Below are 15,824 nucleotides of genomic sequence, written 5' to 3'. Positions count from 1 at the left end.
ATTACTTGAAATATCTGGTTTTCCGTAGTTAACAATGATGTTCAGACTACCTGCCCTTTGTTGCAAGCATCTGTATAACCTGACTCTCCCCCTCCCACCCCCCACCTTCTCAGAACAGCTCTCTCAGGGCTACTTGAGAAGAGATGTCTCCCGAGCTTGAAGTCCTAAAAATTCCCACTCCATAAAACATAACCCTCAACTTCGAGGTTGTGATACTTCTTTCATAGGATGTCCCGGCCTCAGCTCTCACCTACACACTACTTAGCAATCACCAAAGCTGCCTGCATTTCTCCAAGTACCAGGTGCCACCAGGTCTCTCAGCCCCAGCCTCGCATATGCCGTTTCCTCTTTGTGTACCTCCCTTCCTCCTCCCGTCCAGCGGAAACCCCTTCTTGTTCTTACGGCACAGCTCAGCTGTTAATTCCCTCCAAGATGTCATTTTGTCAAAGCCACTGTTCCTTTCACTACCATTTTAGATTATGACAATATTTCTTCATTCCTGACTGCATGTATTAGAAACTGGCTCAAATGAATGCTAATAAAGCAGAATTTACTGGAAGTCTATCGGGAGCTCAATAATAGCTGGAGGAACAGGCTTGGAAATGCCCCAATCCAAGGGAGTGAACAGAAAGAAGCAGGGAGTACATTTGATTCTTATCCAAGAATTAAAAAATAATCTTTCCATCCTAGAGTCAAAGTCCTAGAAGAAGGTCTAATTGGCCAAGCCTGAGTCCCAGCTATAGGCCTGAACAGTCTATAGCTGCCCTAGAGTAGGGCAACTACAGAATGGAGAAGGAAATGGCAACCCACTCCAGTGTTCTTGCCTGGAGAATCCTAGGGACAGGGGAGCCTGGTGGGCTTCCGTCTATGGGGTCACACAGAGTTGGACATGACTGAAGTGACTTAGCAGCAGCATAGGAGAATAAAAAACAAGAAAAGTAGTACCATATGGTTGGAAACAAGTTCTAAGTATAATAAAGAACTATCATGAAATAGCATTTGAGTATGTCTATGGTTCACTGGAAGGACTGATGCTGAAGCTGAGACTCCAATACTTTGGCCACCTCATGCAAAGAGTTGACTCATTGGAAAAAACCCTGATGCTGGGAGGGATTGGGGGCAGGAGGAGAAGGGGACGACAGAGGATGAGATGGCTGGATGGCATCACCGACTTGATGGACATGAGTTTGAGTGAACTCCAGGAGTTGGTGATGGACAGGGAGGCCTGGCATGCTGCTATTCATGGGGTCGCAAAGAGTCGGACACAACTGAGAGACTGAACTGAACTGAACTGAACTGATGGTTATCATCAGGCAGGTAAGCGTGACTGGCCTGGTAAATTCATTTCAACACCATTGGAAGTGTCTATGGCCATTCAAGCCTGTGACTTTGCATGACTTGCTTAATCCAATTTCAGTTTCATTTTGAACCATATTTGGCCCTGTACTAAGTTTTGCTTTCATTGAGAAGAATAACTGTATACCTTGCTAAGAAGAAAATAGCCTTTGGGAATTCACTTGCAGGATTTCAAAAGTTTAGGATTAAGATTTTGTAGATGACCAAGAGGTAAGTTTATCTTCCCTTGAAGATACATTGTTATGAACATTGAGAATAATAGTCAGGAGCTTGGCTATGAATCAACAATACATTTTGCCCTTATGTGGTATCTATTGCTTTAGGTTCCAAGTCATCAAGATCATATCAAAGAAAGAAGCTAGTTTTGGACACCAAACTTATATATCTCTACAGAATTGGCTCAGGAATCAGGCATAGGTCCTTCTTCAATAAACCTTTCACACGAAGCTAGCTTATTATTCACATTTTCCACATCACTAAAAAAGGCAAGTCATGTAATAAGAATTCTGCTTAATTCAGTTGGCTGGATTACGTTTAGGTGTCTGGAGAAACAATATCTTCTAATATTAAGCCTTAAGACATTAGCAAGAATGTTACACCAATTCTCATTTTGAAGGGCTTGTCAATTCAGATATATTTTAAATTCAAGTATAAGACTAAACTGGTGTGTGTGTGCAACGTGTGCCTCTTTATAACCGTGATTGCCCCCATCCCACTCCATAGGATTCTGCTTAAAAATCACTGAACACCAAGAGAGTTAGTACTCATTGGTCCAGATCTGGATTTTATGGGTTAGCTGCACTCTGGATATGAAGGACTTGAAAGAAACTACAAACTACCCCCAAAGAACCTTGAAGCTGCCTTTGCTGATGGGAATCTGTGATGGTGGACCAGTACAGCAATCCTGAATTGTTTCTAGTGCAGCTGTGGATTACCTGTGGTTTCAGTGGACTACTGTGTACCCTTTGTTTATTTTATCCCTCCTTCCTGTTGGAAAAACAGCTGGAGAACAGACATCCTGCTGTTCAGAGCCTCAGGTTTTGGAATATTAACAGGAAGCCACAATAAGCATCTTCATTACTTCACCTGTGGCAAAAAGAGCAGAAAGAATGGAGCCCATCAGGAGGAACTGATTTAAAACAGAATGAAGCAGTTTGTGGACCATATGTCTGAACATCCAAGTAACTGCCACTGGCCCAGTAAATCGGCTTCCTTCATGTAGAGTTCAACCAAAAGGAAGAGGAAAAGTCAGTTTCCTATAGAAAGAATAAAGGCAATCCTCGTAGCCTGTAGCAAGAGATGGGGAAAAAAAGTATTTGGTGGTTTAGACCAAGAAGTTGTATCACATAATTTATATCAGTTGCTTTTAACTTTGAACAAAAGGCATGGGAATGGATGGTAGGGGTATGTGGATGGGAGAGGAGGGAGCTAATGACCTTATAAGATACTTTCATGTGTTTTCCATCATGCATAATTACTCATCCTAAGGCAAGAAGGATATTGCTTAAGCATCACTTCAAATATCTTCCAGAGTTTTTTTTTTTTTTTCCAGGATGGGGGAGAGGTACAGAGTTGCACAAAAAGGAGAAGCAAGTATAAAGTGTCTATGACCCTGTTCTCCAAATGAAGAGACAGGGCAGAGAGGTTATATGAGCTAGAGGTCTGTGTAAGGTTTACATCATAATGGGTCAGAAATACTTACTCCTGGAAGTGGAATTCCTGGAGGTGGATTCATCTTCTCCACTGTAGGCTGAGGCTGTGGGGGAAAAAATCATTCCAGAAAAAACCTTTACCCTTTAAGTATAAAAAGGAGCTACTGAACAGAAGGACCAAAGAGGGAATGATAATCTTAACATTGATTACTGAGGACACACTGGAACCCTCCCTCATTACTGTACCTAATAAACATTTATAGGCCTATGGGGCATTAAATTTCTTAGAGCCTTGATATATTCCATCTACCAACTTTGGTAAAAATACAAATAAGAAAGAAAATTTAGAAGCACAAATAGACAGACAACAATCCTCAGAATCAGTTCAGATCAGTTCAGTTGCTCAGTCATCTCCAACTCTTTGCATCCCCATGGACTGCAGCATGCCAGGCTTCTCTGTCCATCACCAACTCCCAGAGCCTGCTCACACTCATGTCCATCTGGTCTATCTCATCCTCTGTCGTCCCCTTCTCCTCCTGCCTTCAATCTTTACAGCATCAGGGTCTTTTCCAATGAGTTGATTCTTTGCATTAGGTGGCTGAAATATTGGAGTTTCAGCTTCAGCATCAGTCCTTCCAATGAATATTCAGGATTGATTTCCTTTAGGATTCACAGGTTTGATCTTCTTGCAGTCCAAGGGACTCTCCAACACCACAGTTTAAAAGCACCAATTCTTCAGTGCTCAGCTTTCTTTACGGTCCAACTCTCACATCCATACATGACTACTGAAAAAACCATAGCTTTGACTAGACAGACCTTTGGCACTAAAGTAATGTCTCTGCTTTTTAATATGCTGTCTAGGTTGGTCATAGCTTTTCTTCCAAGGAGCAAGCATCTTTTAATTTCATGGCTGAAGTCACCATATGCAGTGATTTTGGAGCCCCAAAAATAAAGTCTGTCACCATTTCCACTGTTTCCCCATCTATTTGCCATGAAGTGATGGGACCAGATCCCATGATCTTAGTTTTTTGAATGCTGAGTTTAAGCCAACTTTTTCACTTTCATCAAGAAGGTCTTTCATTCCTCTCTGCTTTCTGCCATAATGGTCATGTCATCTGCATATCTGAGGTTATTGATATTTCTCCCAGTAATCTTGGTTCCAGCTTTTGCTTCATCCAGCCCAGCAAATTACATGACATACTCTGCATAGAAGTTAAATAAGCAGGGTGACAATATACAGCCTTGATGTACTCCTTTCCCAATTAGAACCAGTCCATTATTCCATGTCCGGTTTTACCTGTTGCTTCTTCACCTGCATATGGGTTTATCAGGAGGCAAATAAGGTGGTCTGGTATTCCCATCTCTTGAAGACTTTTCCACAGTTTGTTGTGATCCACACAGCAAAGGCTTTAGCGTAGTCAGTGAAGCAGAAGTAGATGTTTTTCTGGGATTCTTTCTTTTTCTATGATCCAATGGATGATGGCAATTTGATCTCAGGTTCCTCTACCTTTTCTAAATCCAACTTGAACTTCTGGAAGTTCTCAGTTCACGTACTGTTGAAGCCTGGCTTGGAGAATTTTGAGCATTACTTTACTAGCATGTGAGATGAGTGCAATCGTGCAGTAGTTTGAGCATTCTTTGACATTGCCTTTCTTTGGGATTGGAATGAAAATTGACCTTTTCCAGTCCAGTGGCCACTACTCAGTTTTCCAAATTTGCTGGTATATTGAGTGCAGCACTTTCACAGCACCATCTTTTAGGATTTGAAATAGCTCAAGTGAAGTTCCATCACCTCCACTAGCTTTGTTCATAGTGATGCTTCCTAAGGCCCACTGGACTTCAAACTCCAGGATATCTGGCTCTAGGCAAGTTATCACACCATCACAGCTATCTGAGTCATTAAGATCTTTTTTGTATAGTTCTTCTATGTATTCTTGCCACCTCTTCTTAATATCTTCTGCTTCTGTTAGGTCCATACTATCATCAGAGGACAGACAGATTGAAAGCCACAATCACAGAAAACTAACCAAACTGATCACATGGATCACAGCCTTGTCTAACTGCATGAAATGATGAGCCATGCTGAATAGGGCCACCCAAGATGGATGGGTCATGCTGGAGCTGCTGCTGCTGCTGCTACTGTTGCTGCTAAGTCACTTCAGTCATACCCAACTCTGTGCAACCCTGTAGACAGCAACCCACCAGGCTCCCCCATCCCCAGGATTCTCCAGGCAAGAACACTGGAGTGGGTTACCATTTCCTTCTCCAATGCATGAAAGTGAAAAGTGAAAGTGAAGTCACTCAGTCATATCCAACTCTTAGAAACCCCATGGACTGCAGCCTACCTGGGTCCTCCATCCATGGGGATTTTCCAGGGAAGAGTACTGGAGTGGGGTGCCATTGCCTTCCCTGGTCATGTTGGAGAGTTCTGACAAAATGTGGTCCACTGCAGAAGGAAATGGCAAACCACTTCAGTATTCTTGCATTGAGAACCCCATGAACAGTATGAAAAAGCAAAAGGATATGACACTGAAAGATGAATTCCCCAGGTCAGTAAGTGCCCAATATGCTACTGGGGAAGAGTGGAGAAATAGATCCAGAAAGAATGAAGAGGCTGAACCAAAGCAAAAACAATGCCCTGTTGTGGATGTGACTGGTGATGGAAGTAAGGTCTGATGCTATAAAGAACAAGGTTGCATAGGAACCTGGAATGTTATACCCATGAATCAAGATAAATTAGAAATGGTCAAACAGGAGATGGCAAGAGTGAATGTTGACATTTTAGGAATCATGGAACTAAATTGGACTGGAATGGGAGAATTTATTTCAGATGACTGTTATATCTACTACTGTGGGCAAGAATCCCTTAAAAGAAATGGAGTAGCCCTCATACTCGACAAAAGAGTCCAAAATGCAGTATTTGGGTGCAATCTCAAAACCAACTTCCCTGGTGGCTCAGATGGTAAACCATCTGCCTACAATGTGGAAGACCCAGATTCAATCCCTGAGTTGGGAAGATCCTCTGGAGAAGGAAATGGCAACCCACTCCAGTACTCTTGCCTGGAAAATCCGATGGATGGAGGAGCGTGGTAGGCTACAGTCCATGGGGTCACAAAGAGTCGGACATGACTGAATGACTTCACTTTCACTTCAAAAATGACAGAATGATCTCTGTTCGTTTCCAAGGCAAACCATTCAATATCATGGTAATCCAAGTCTATGCCCCGACCAGTAAGGCTGAAGAAGCTGAAGTTGAACAGTTCTACGAAGACCTACAAGACCTTCTAGGACTAACACCCAAAAAAAGATGTCCTTTTCATCATAGGGGACTAGAATGCAAAAGTAGGAAGTCAAGAGATACCTGGAGTAACAGGCAGGTTTGGCCTTGGAGTACAAAATGAAGCAGGGCAAAGGCTAACAGAGTTTTACCAAGAGAACACACTGGTCATAGCAAACACCCTCTTCCAACAACACAAGAGAAGACATGGACATCAGTCTACACATGGACATCACCAGATGGTCAACACCAAAAGATTGATTATATTCTTGCAGCCAAAGATGGAGAAGCTCTATACAGCCAGCAAAAACAAGACTGGGAGCTAATTGTGGCTCAGATCATGAACTCCTTATTGCCAACTTCAGACTTAAATTGAAGAAAGTAGGGGAAACCACTAGACCATTCAGGTATGACCTAAATCAAATCCCTTACGATTATACAGTGGAAGTAAGAAATAGATTGAAGGGATTAACTCTGATAGACAGGTGCTTGATGAACTATGGATGGACAGAGGTTCATAACACGTAGGCCGTGATCAAAAACGTGCCCAAGAAAAAAAACTGCAAAAAGCCAAAATGGTCATCTAAGGCAGCCTTACAAGTAGTTGAGAAAAGAAGAGAGGCGAAAGGCAAGGAAAAAAGGAAAGATATATCCATCTGAATGCAGAGTTTCAAAGAAAAGCAAGGGGAGAAAAGAAAGCCTTCCTCAGTGATCAATCCTCAGAATAGGATTCAGGAAATCCATTATACCACGTAATCACTCTGAGTCCATGAATCAGATTCAAGCACAAACTTTAGCCATTCTACCTTTAGTTACAAGAACTAGGATAATGTACTGTACATTCCTGATTATTAGGCATCCTCCATTCTTCTGAGGAGAAGGTTAAGATATGATGATCTTTTACCTTTACCTGGTTTGTTTCACTTTTTCTATTTCACATTCAATGCTCCCATTTCATTTAGTTTGTGTTTTCCAGTTTCTCCATCTCGTCTTTATTTTTTTTGATGTTCTTTCTCAAGCATTGATCAAACATAGTAGAAAAACTTTTGTATACATATATATAAATAATATGTATAATACATATATTTTAGAAAACTTATGAATTTTTGCCTAACTAAAAAATTTATGACATTTGAGTCTATTTGCTTGACTTAATAGAATGCTAAATTTCTAATAAAAGAAAAAAGATATGCATCAAGCAACAAAGGTTACTGTATAGTACAGGAAACTATAGTCAATATAGTATAATAACGTATAATGGAAAATAATTTCAAATATAATTTATGTGTATATGTATAGCTGAATCACCTTGCTGTGTACCTGAAACATTGTAAGTCAACTATATTTCGATTATATATATATATATATATATATATATATATTAAGGGGAAAAAAGTTTTCTCCCTCTCAGGAGTGTGTAAACTTTTAGAAATATAGATGAAATAATCAAATGTCTGCTTATAATATTTAATGTATTAATTTAGTCATGTTAGTGCTTAAAATCATAGAAACCTCAATTTAGGATTTTTTTTTCCATTCTCATTTTACAAAACAGTTTTCTTCAACTTCTTGATGTACAGGATCAGCATCTGCATCACCACCATTTTTATTTTCTGATGGGCTGTTGGATGCTGTCTTGGAAGAGGAAGTGGCAACCCACTCCAGTATTCTTGCCTGGAGAATCCTATGAGCAGAGGAGTCTGCTGGGCCACAGTCCATGGGGTCACAAACAGTGGGATAACTGAGTGACTGAACATACACACGTGTCATCAGAAATCTTATCCCAAAACACAAATACCCGTGCACATGACATGAAGACAGTTGCTTTGTTCATTCATCCTGCAGGTGAACATGTGTGCTGTTGTGTTCACTTAATGTAGTCTAATACCTGATTTCTTGCTTTTGAAAAGCCTCTTTTTTTTTTTTGAAAGGCCTCTGTTTAAAGGCTGCTTATGATGACATTCAATCCTTGCAATAATGAGGTCACCACTCCACCCACGCCCATCACAAAAAACTGATTAAATCTCTGTTGAATTTCTTTGCCTCCTTTTTTAAGTGTTCTGCAGGTAAGATCTATAAGTTTTGAGACCAAAATTTTCTGAAGTCATGTTAGGCCTATGTGACTTAATTTTGTTCTCATTTATTCTATTATTTTCATTTTTATTATTTTGTATTAATTTTTTGAAGTATAATTGCTTTACAATGTTGTATGAATTCCTTGCTGTACAGCAAAGCGAATCAGTCATATGCATACATGTATCCACTCTTGTCAATTGCCTTCCCATTGAGGTCAACACAGAGCACTGAGTCAAGTTCCCTGTGCTATACAGTAGATTCTCATTGGTTATCTATTTTGTACACAGTGGTGTATATATGTCAGTCCCAACCTCTCAATTCATCCCACATCCTGCTGTCCTCCCTTAAATTTGTTTACCTGTAAATTTGTTCTCTACATCTGTGACAATATTTCTGTTTTGAAAATAACTTCATTTCTACCATAAAATTTTTCTGGATTCCATATAAAAATGATATTTGTTTTCCTCTTTCTGACTGATTTCACTCTGTATGACAGTCTCTAGGTCCAGCATGTCTTTGCAAATGTTACTTTTTAATTCCTTTATATGGCTGAGTAATATTCCATTGTATATATGTGCCACATTTTCTGTATTTCTCTGTTGATGGACATTTAGGCTGCTTCCGTGTCCTGGCTATTGTAAATAGTGCTGCAGTGAGCATCAGCATACATGCATCCTTTCAAATTATGAATTTTCCCTGGATATATGCCTTGGAGTGGGATTGCTGGGTCATATGGTAGTTCTATTTTGTTTTTTTAGGAACTTCTATACTGTTCTCCTGGAGAAGGCAATGGCACCCCACTCCAGTACTCTTGCCTGGAAAATCCCATGGACAGAGGAGCCTGGTGGGCTGCAGTCCATGGGGTCACGAAGAGTCGGACACAACTGATCGACTTCCCTTTCACTTTTCACTTTCATGCATTGGAGAAGGAAATGGCAACCCACTCCAGTGTTCTTGCCTGGAGAATCCCAGGGACGGGGAAGCCTGGTGGGCTGCCATCTATGGGGTCACACAGAGTAGGACACGACTGAAGTGACTTAGCTGCAGAATACTCTTCTCCATAGTGGGTGTGGTAATTTACACAGTGAAGAAGTGTTCCCTTTCCTCCATACTCTTTCCATCACTTATTGTTTGCAGAGTTTTTGGTGATGACCAACTGGCCAGTGTGAGGTGATACCTCATTGTAGTTTTCATTTGCATTTCTCTAATGAGTGAAGTTGAGCATCTTTTCATGTGTTTGTTGCTCATCCATATATCTTCTTTAGAGAAATGTCTATTTAGGTCTTCTGTCCATTTTTTGATTGGGTTTTTTGTGGGGTTTTTTTGTTTTTCTTCTTAGCTGCATGAGCTGTTTGTATGCGTTAGAGATTAGTTCCTTGTCACTTGCTTCATTTGCAAATATTGTCTCCCAATCCAAGTGTTGTCTTTTCATTTTGTTTGTGATTTCCTTTGTCGTGTAAAAGCTTTTAAGTTTAATTAGGTCTTATTTGTTTATTTTTTTTTAATTTTTGTAAAAATAAACAAATGGAACCTAATTAATTTTCATTACTCTAGGCAGTGGCTTGAAAATGAGCTTGCTCTGATTCATGTCAGGCAATATTTTCCTCTAAGAGTTTTATAATGTCCAGCCTTGCATTTAAGTCTTTAATCCATGTCGAGCTTATTTTTGTGTATGGTGTTAGGTATTGTTCTGATTTCTTTCTTCTACATGTAGTTGTCCAGTTTTCCCAGCACCACTTATTATAGAGACTGTCTTTGCTCAGGCCTATGTTACTTTATTTATTTTTTAAAATTTATTTGGCTGCATCGGGTCTTTGTTGCAGTATGTCGGTTTAGTTGTCCCATGGGCACGTGAGATCAGTTTGCTGACCAGGGATGGAACCAGTGTCTCCGGCATTGGAAGGTAGATTCTTAATCACTGGACCACCGCGGAAGTCCCAGGTCTGTGCGACTTTAGAAGCTGAAGAAAAACCACATAATTCAAGAGACTTTTTGAAGACTGAACTAAAGGTGGTCCCCTCCTTTCTGAGGGGTACATTTGCAGATGATCTCCTCTCATATTTTAGCAGATACAGTACTAATATCTGTAAGTGTCTGTTTCCTCCATTATAGAATAGAGCTAATAATATGCTTTGCTCACAGAATGGTGGGGAGGGTTAAACAAGATGGCATACTACCACGACACTTTGCACCATGTAAATACCTAGAAAGTAACAGACATTATCAATTGCTACTGCCCCAGTCTTGGGTTCCACAAATAAAAAATGCAAAATTTGAAGAGTTATGTCCAAACAAACCCATAAAGATCCAAGATGAAGAAAATGAGGACAGGTTAAAGGAACTTGGATTATTATGCCAAAAGAGAGGAAAGGGGTGATGTAACAAATAAATTTCTAAAACAGAAAGGACTCTCAAAGAGCAGTAAGTATTTCTGCTCTTCCTTGCTCTGTAATATGGTCACGGGATGCATCCAAATTACATCATAAAGAACTCATGTCACATCGAAGGAAGAATTTCTATTCAGTGAAGTCAGTGAAAGAATTGAATCACTCTGCTAAGGACTGAATCATTTGGTATAGTACTGTCTAAAGGCAGTGTTATTAAAGGAATGATATTGCAACAGCCTAATTAGCCCCATGTTTCTAAAAATCAAGACGAGCTAATCTATGAAAATAAAGTATAGTGGTACTTCCCTGGCAGTTTAGCATTAAAACCCCACGCTTCCATTGCAAGGGGCCATGAGTTCGATCCCTGACTGGGGAACTAAGATCTCACATGACACACAGTGTGACCAAAAAAAAAAGAAAGCATAAGAGTGGGACACCAGTAGGAGAGCATATAAACCAGGCAGCAGTGGAGACCAAAGAAATAACACTTTTTGCTGAGTTCCTGGGGATATGCAAACTTATTTTTTAATATCTCTAATCAGGGGCTTTCTTTCCTTCCATAGACTGCCACTACTATTAGAAAAAGCATTTCCTTGGACCTCTAAAGTCTTGACTTCAAGTCTCAGCTTTTCTTCTTACCATGTAACTTTGAATGAGCTTCTCAATTTTTTGGACAGTATGTTTCATCATCTGCAAACAATGAATGAAAACATCAGTTAGCGGGGATTCAGTGAAACCTTTACGAAATGGCTACTACGCTTGGCATTTGGTACCCCCTGGCTACTTTGTTCTTTAAATGTTCATTTATTCATTGTGGCACACAGACTCTCCAGTTGTGGGCTTAGTTGCTCCAGGGCATGTGGGCTCTTAGTTCCCTGATCAGGGATCAAACCCAGATTGTAAGGCAAATTCGTAACTACTGGACCACCAGGGAAGTTCCTGTGTTGGCTACTTTATTTTTTTTTTTAACTTTTTATTTTGTATTGGGGTGTACCCAATTAACAAAAAATGTTATGATGGTTGAACTCTTCTCAGGTGAACAGTGAAGGGACTCAGCCATATATATATACATGTATCCATTCTCCCCCAAACTCCCATTCCATCCTCTCCCATGGCTACTTTAGATATTGATTTTCCTCACCCCCAAATCACTTCTAAACATATACCAGTTTCAGAAGCCATTACAGTATCATCAGCTGAGAGGCTTACAGCCTGAGGAAATACTTAGGCCTGGTTTACTTTAGGTAACAAATTCCTTGACTTAGTGACTAAAGAGCAAGATCAAATTCCTCAAAGACAGACCTGGAGAGAGGTGAACTTCTGGGAGTGTGTGGAGTTGTTATCCGGTTTCCCATTCAGCAGTTGTGCTGGGAACAACTGTGTCTTGTAGATATCCTCTTCAAGGGTACTTTATTTTTCCTTATTGTTGCTACAAATGTTTCCACAGCCTCCTATTCATTCAGGCATAAATGGTTTGAAATGGTTTTAAACACTCTAACAAGATTTATTTGGAGAAGGCACTGGCAACCCACTCTGGTGTTCTTGCCTGGAGGATCCCATGGATGGGGGAGCCTGGTAGGCTGCAGTCCATGGGGTCGCTAAGGGTTGGACACGACTGAGCGACTTCACTTTCACTTTTCACTTTTATGCATTGGAGAAGGAAATGACAACCCACTCCAGTGTTCTTGCCTGGAGAATCCCAGGGACGGGGGAGCCTGGTGGCTGCTGTCTATGGGGTCGCACAGAGTCGGACACACCTGAAGCGACTTAGCAGCAGCAACAAGGTTTATTAATTCAGTTCAGTTCAGTCGCTCAGACGTGTCCAACTCTTTGTGACCCCAAGGACTATAGCACGCCAAGCCTCCCTGTTCCATCACCGACTCCCGGAACTTGCTCAAACTCACGTCCATTGAGTCAGTGGTGCCACCCAACCATCTCATTCTCTGTCGTCCCCTTCTCCTCCCGCCTTCAATCATCCCAAGCATCAGGGTCTTTTCCAATGTGTCAGTTCTTTGCATCAGGTGGCCAAAGTATTGGAGTTTCAGCTTCAGCATCAGTCCTTCCAGTAAATATTCAGGACTGATCTCTCTTATGATTGACTGGTTTGATCTCCTTGCAGTCCAAGGGACTCTCAACAGTCTTCTCCAACACCACAGTTCAAAAGCATCAATTCTTCAGCGCTCAGCTTTCTTTATAGTCCAACTCTCACATCCATACATGACTACTGGAAAAACCGTAGCTTTGACTAGATGGACCTTTGTCGGCAAAATAATGTCTGTGCTTTTTAATATGCTGTCTAGGTTTGTCATAGCTCTTCTTCCAAGGAACAAACGTCTTTTAATTTAATGGCTGCAGTCACCGTCTACAGTGATTTGGGAGCCCAAGAAAATAAAGTCTGTCACTGCTTCCATTGTTTGCCCATCTATTTGCCATGATGGGACCAGAAGCCATGTTCTTAGCGATCCCCAGGAACAGTATGAAAAGGTACATTAATTAGGACAAGGCTTAGCTGACATAACAAAAATATACAGTGACTTAAATAAGACAGAAATCATCTCTTTTCTCACTTAGTAGTTTGGAGGGAGATGGGGCAGGGCTGACAGAACAGCTCGGCCTTCATCATCAAGACATAGCTTCTGCCTCTGAGTTCTGGGCAATATCCACGCAGTGAGAAGGGCAGGGCAGGGAACACACCAGACTCCTTTGAGTTGCAAAACTCATCAGTCATACATTCTTCAGATCACAGCTCATTAGCCAAATTTAGTCACATGGTCAGACCAGCTAGAAGGGAGACTGGGAAATGCAGCCTCGTCCTGGAAGCCACGTGTCCAATAAAAGCGTGGGAAGAGAGAAATAGTGAATATAAGGCAGGCCCACTAGCAACGTGTGCTCCACAAAATTGAGGAGGGAAAGCTGTCCAGACAGTTTGCCTCTTTATTCAGAGGCCAGCTAAATTTTTGAAAGTCCAAACAACATAGCTTTTAACATACAGCAGTGTTAAATGGATCACAGTATGGATCAAAATGCCATGAATAAAGACCCTAGCAACACAAATTGAGGCTAAGTACAAACCTTGTTTATACAACAGAAACTTGAGTCATTGACTCTTACTGAGGCCAAGCGATGTCTGGGAAAAGCTGAATATGCTGACCCAGAAAAGAGTTGGAGAAAAGAGCTGTGTTGGAACAGTGACAGCGCTTAGCCTCAATCTTTTAAAAATTCAAAAATTATGGGGGTGGCCCCTGGAGCAAGCCTAGGCTAGCCTGAAGAACTCTAGAAGAAGAAAGAGTCCCACTCCGACGCAGAGTTTATGATTTATGAAACATCAGGTCAGATGAAGTGGCAACACCCCCTATTTGACTGTGAGAAAATACCTCTTGGGCCAAAGGATAGTAATTCCTATTTGTAGTCAAGAATGGGTTTACCACACACTGTTTTGCAAAGTCTTATGGAAATCTTTTCCAAAATATTTAGGAGAATTTAATATGCTATTTTATTTAATTGTCTGCACTTCTTATTTATCTCCCTCCTGCAGGAAATGCAGAATATTTTGTTATTAAACCCTTATTCATGAATTTAAGAGTTTGTCTGATCTCACAAATGTTCTCATTTACAATTGGGTCTTCTCTCTGACTCTAGAGAGATTTCCCCATTTTTCTAACAAGTACAAGAGAATCCACAGGAATTTTTAGATCTTTCAAGAATAAGAAGAAAACCACCAAAACACAAGCAAACCAATGTTTAAAATAGACAAAACTAAGAGGAAGTATATCCTTGAAATACTCAACAGGGGAAATTTGCTATGAAATTGAAATAATCTCTACCAGTTGTTTTAAATTTTTAGATTTAAAAAAATGAAATCCTGGACTAAGGCCAAAAAATTCAGTTCGGGTTCCAGAAAACCCAGTAGCTAATGGTGAACTTGGACAAATCCCACACTGTCTTTGGACTTCCAATTTCTCATTTGTAAAATCAAGAAGCTGAAAAACATTTCTAAGATTTTTTTCTAATTTTAATCATCCATAAGTTTATGCAATGGTTACTGAATTTTTTTAAAATTCCCAAATCACAAATGTCCCAGAATCACATTAAATTTTTTCCTACTTCACACCCAAATTAGCAAATGATAAATTCCCCCTAACAGTTAGGGGGAAATCCAGATTCTGAAGACATCTTGTAAAGTTAATATTTGTAAAGGGAGAACTAAACCATCTTCTCAGGAGCTTTCTAACCCTTAGAGACGTGTGTAGCATTTTATTGATTTCTTTGTGCCAAAAGGGTATTTGGATAATATGGCTGTTCCCTCCAAATCTGGCCTATTTATGATTCATATCCTGCTGCCAGTAAAATGTTTATAGCGAATGATCTCCTCATGAACATTAGTTTCAAAGGATTAAAGCTAATTATGGCATTGGATCCCACGTTGAATTTTCCCCAATGACATTACAGTGAACCCCTGACTTCAGTCTCACCTCCTGAAGCATCAGTCCCTCTATCTTCCATGTAACTACCAGTGCTCTGCCTTAAGTGACGGTGCTTTGACAACTCCTGAAGTCCCACTCTGTGCCTGGTAAGCTATGCCATGACATTTCACTCCGCCATGGCTTTACAAGTGCTGCATTCAACACCTCGAGTGTCATCCTTTTCATGGCTGCAAGGAAACATTAGTGCTAATTCTCAATAGACCTTCCCTCTAGGCAGGCACAGCCCCAGAAGACAGATGTATGTACGTTGTATAAGTCCCTTTCATCGTGTCTGATTCTTTGCGACCTCATTGACTGTAGCCCATCAGGCTCCTCTGTCCATGGGCTTCTCCAGGCAAGAATACTGGAGTGGGTTTCCACGCCCTCCTCCGGGGGATCTTCCCAACCTAGGGATCGAACCCAGGTCTCTTATGTCTCCTGCATTGGCAGGTGGGTTGTTTACCACAAGCGGCACCTGGGAAGCCCTCAAATACAGAAAGAATAATAGAAGAAAATTGTATGCCAAGAAAAAGATGCCACCTTGTCAAGGGGGAAGCAGATGTACCTCAGAGTGTGTGCTGGGTTCCAAGGCAGAAACTAAACAGCTGTGCCA

The 15,824-nt window shown here is 40.8% G+C and overlaps 1 long non-coding RNA gene across 3 annotated transcripts in view; it reads right to left on the bottom strand.

Moving 5' to 3' along the window:
- Window positions 1-1,263: 1,263 nt before the first annotated feature.
- The window catches only part of LOC113893300, a 99,516-nt gene continuing 84,955 nt past the window's right edge, over window positions 1,264-15,824 (bottom strand). The window contains exons 3-5 of one of the 3 annotated variants that reach the window (XR_003511278.1): window positions 11,388-11,438; window positions 3,059-3,112; window positions 1,264-2,442 (exon numbers count right to left, since the gene is read on the bottom strand). This is a non-coding gene — a long non-coding RNA (uncharacterized LOC113893300). Of the gene's footprint in view, window positions 2,443-3,058; window positions 3,113-10,043; window positions 10,322-11,387; window positions 11,439-15,824 lie in introns of those variants that run through there. The other 2 variants (XR_003511280.1, XR_003511279.1) reach the window with 2 other exon arrangements.

Source organism: Bos indicus x Bos taurus, chromosome 5 (assembly GCF_003369695.1).
Source record: "Bos indicus x Bos taurus breed Angus x Brahman F1 hybrid chromosome 5, Bos_hybrid_MaternalHap_v2.0, whole genome shotgun sequence".
In the NCBI taxonomy this organism is placed as follows: Eukaryota; Metazoa; Chordata; class Mammalia; order Artiodactyla; family Bovidae; genus Bos; species Bos indicus x Bos taurus.
Note: the sequence above shows the minus strand (reverse complement) of the source record. Positions and strands in the feature narration are given on the sequence as shown.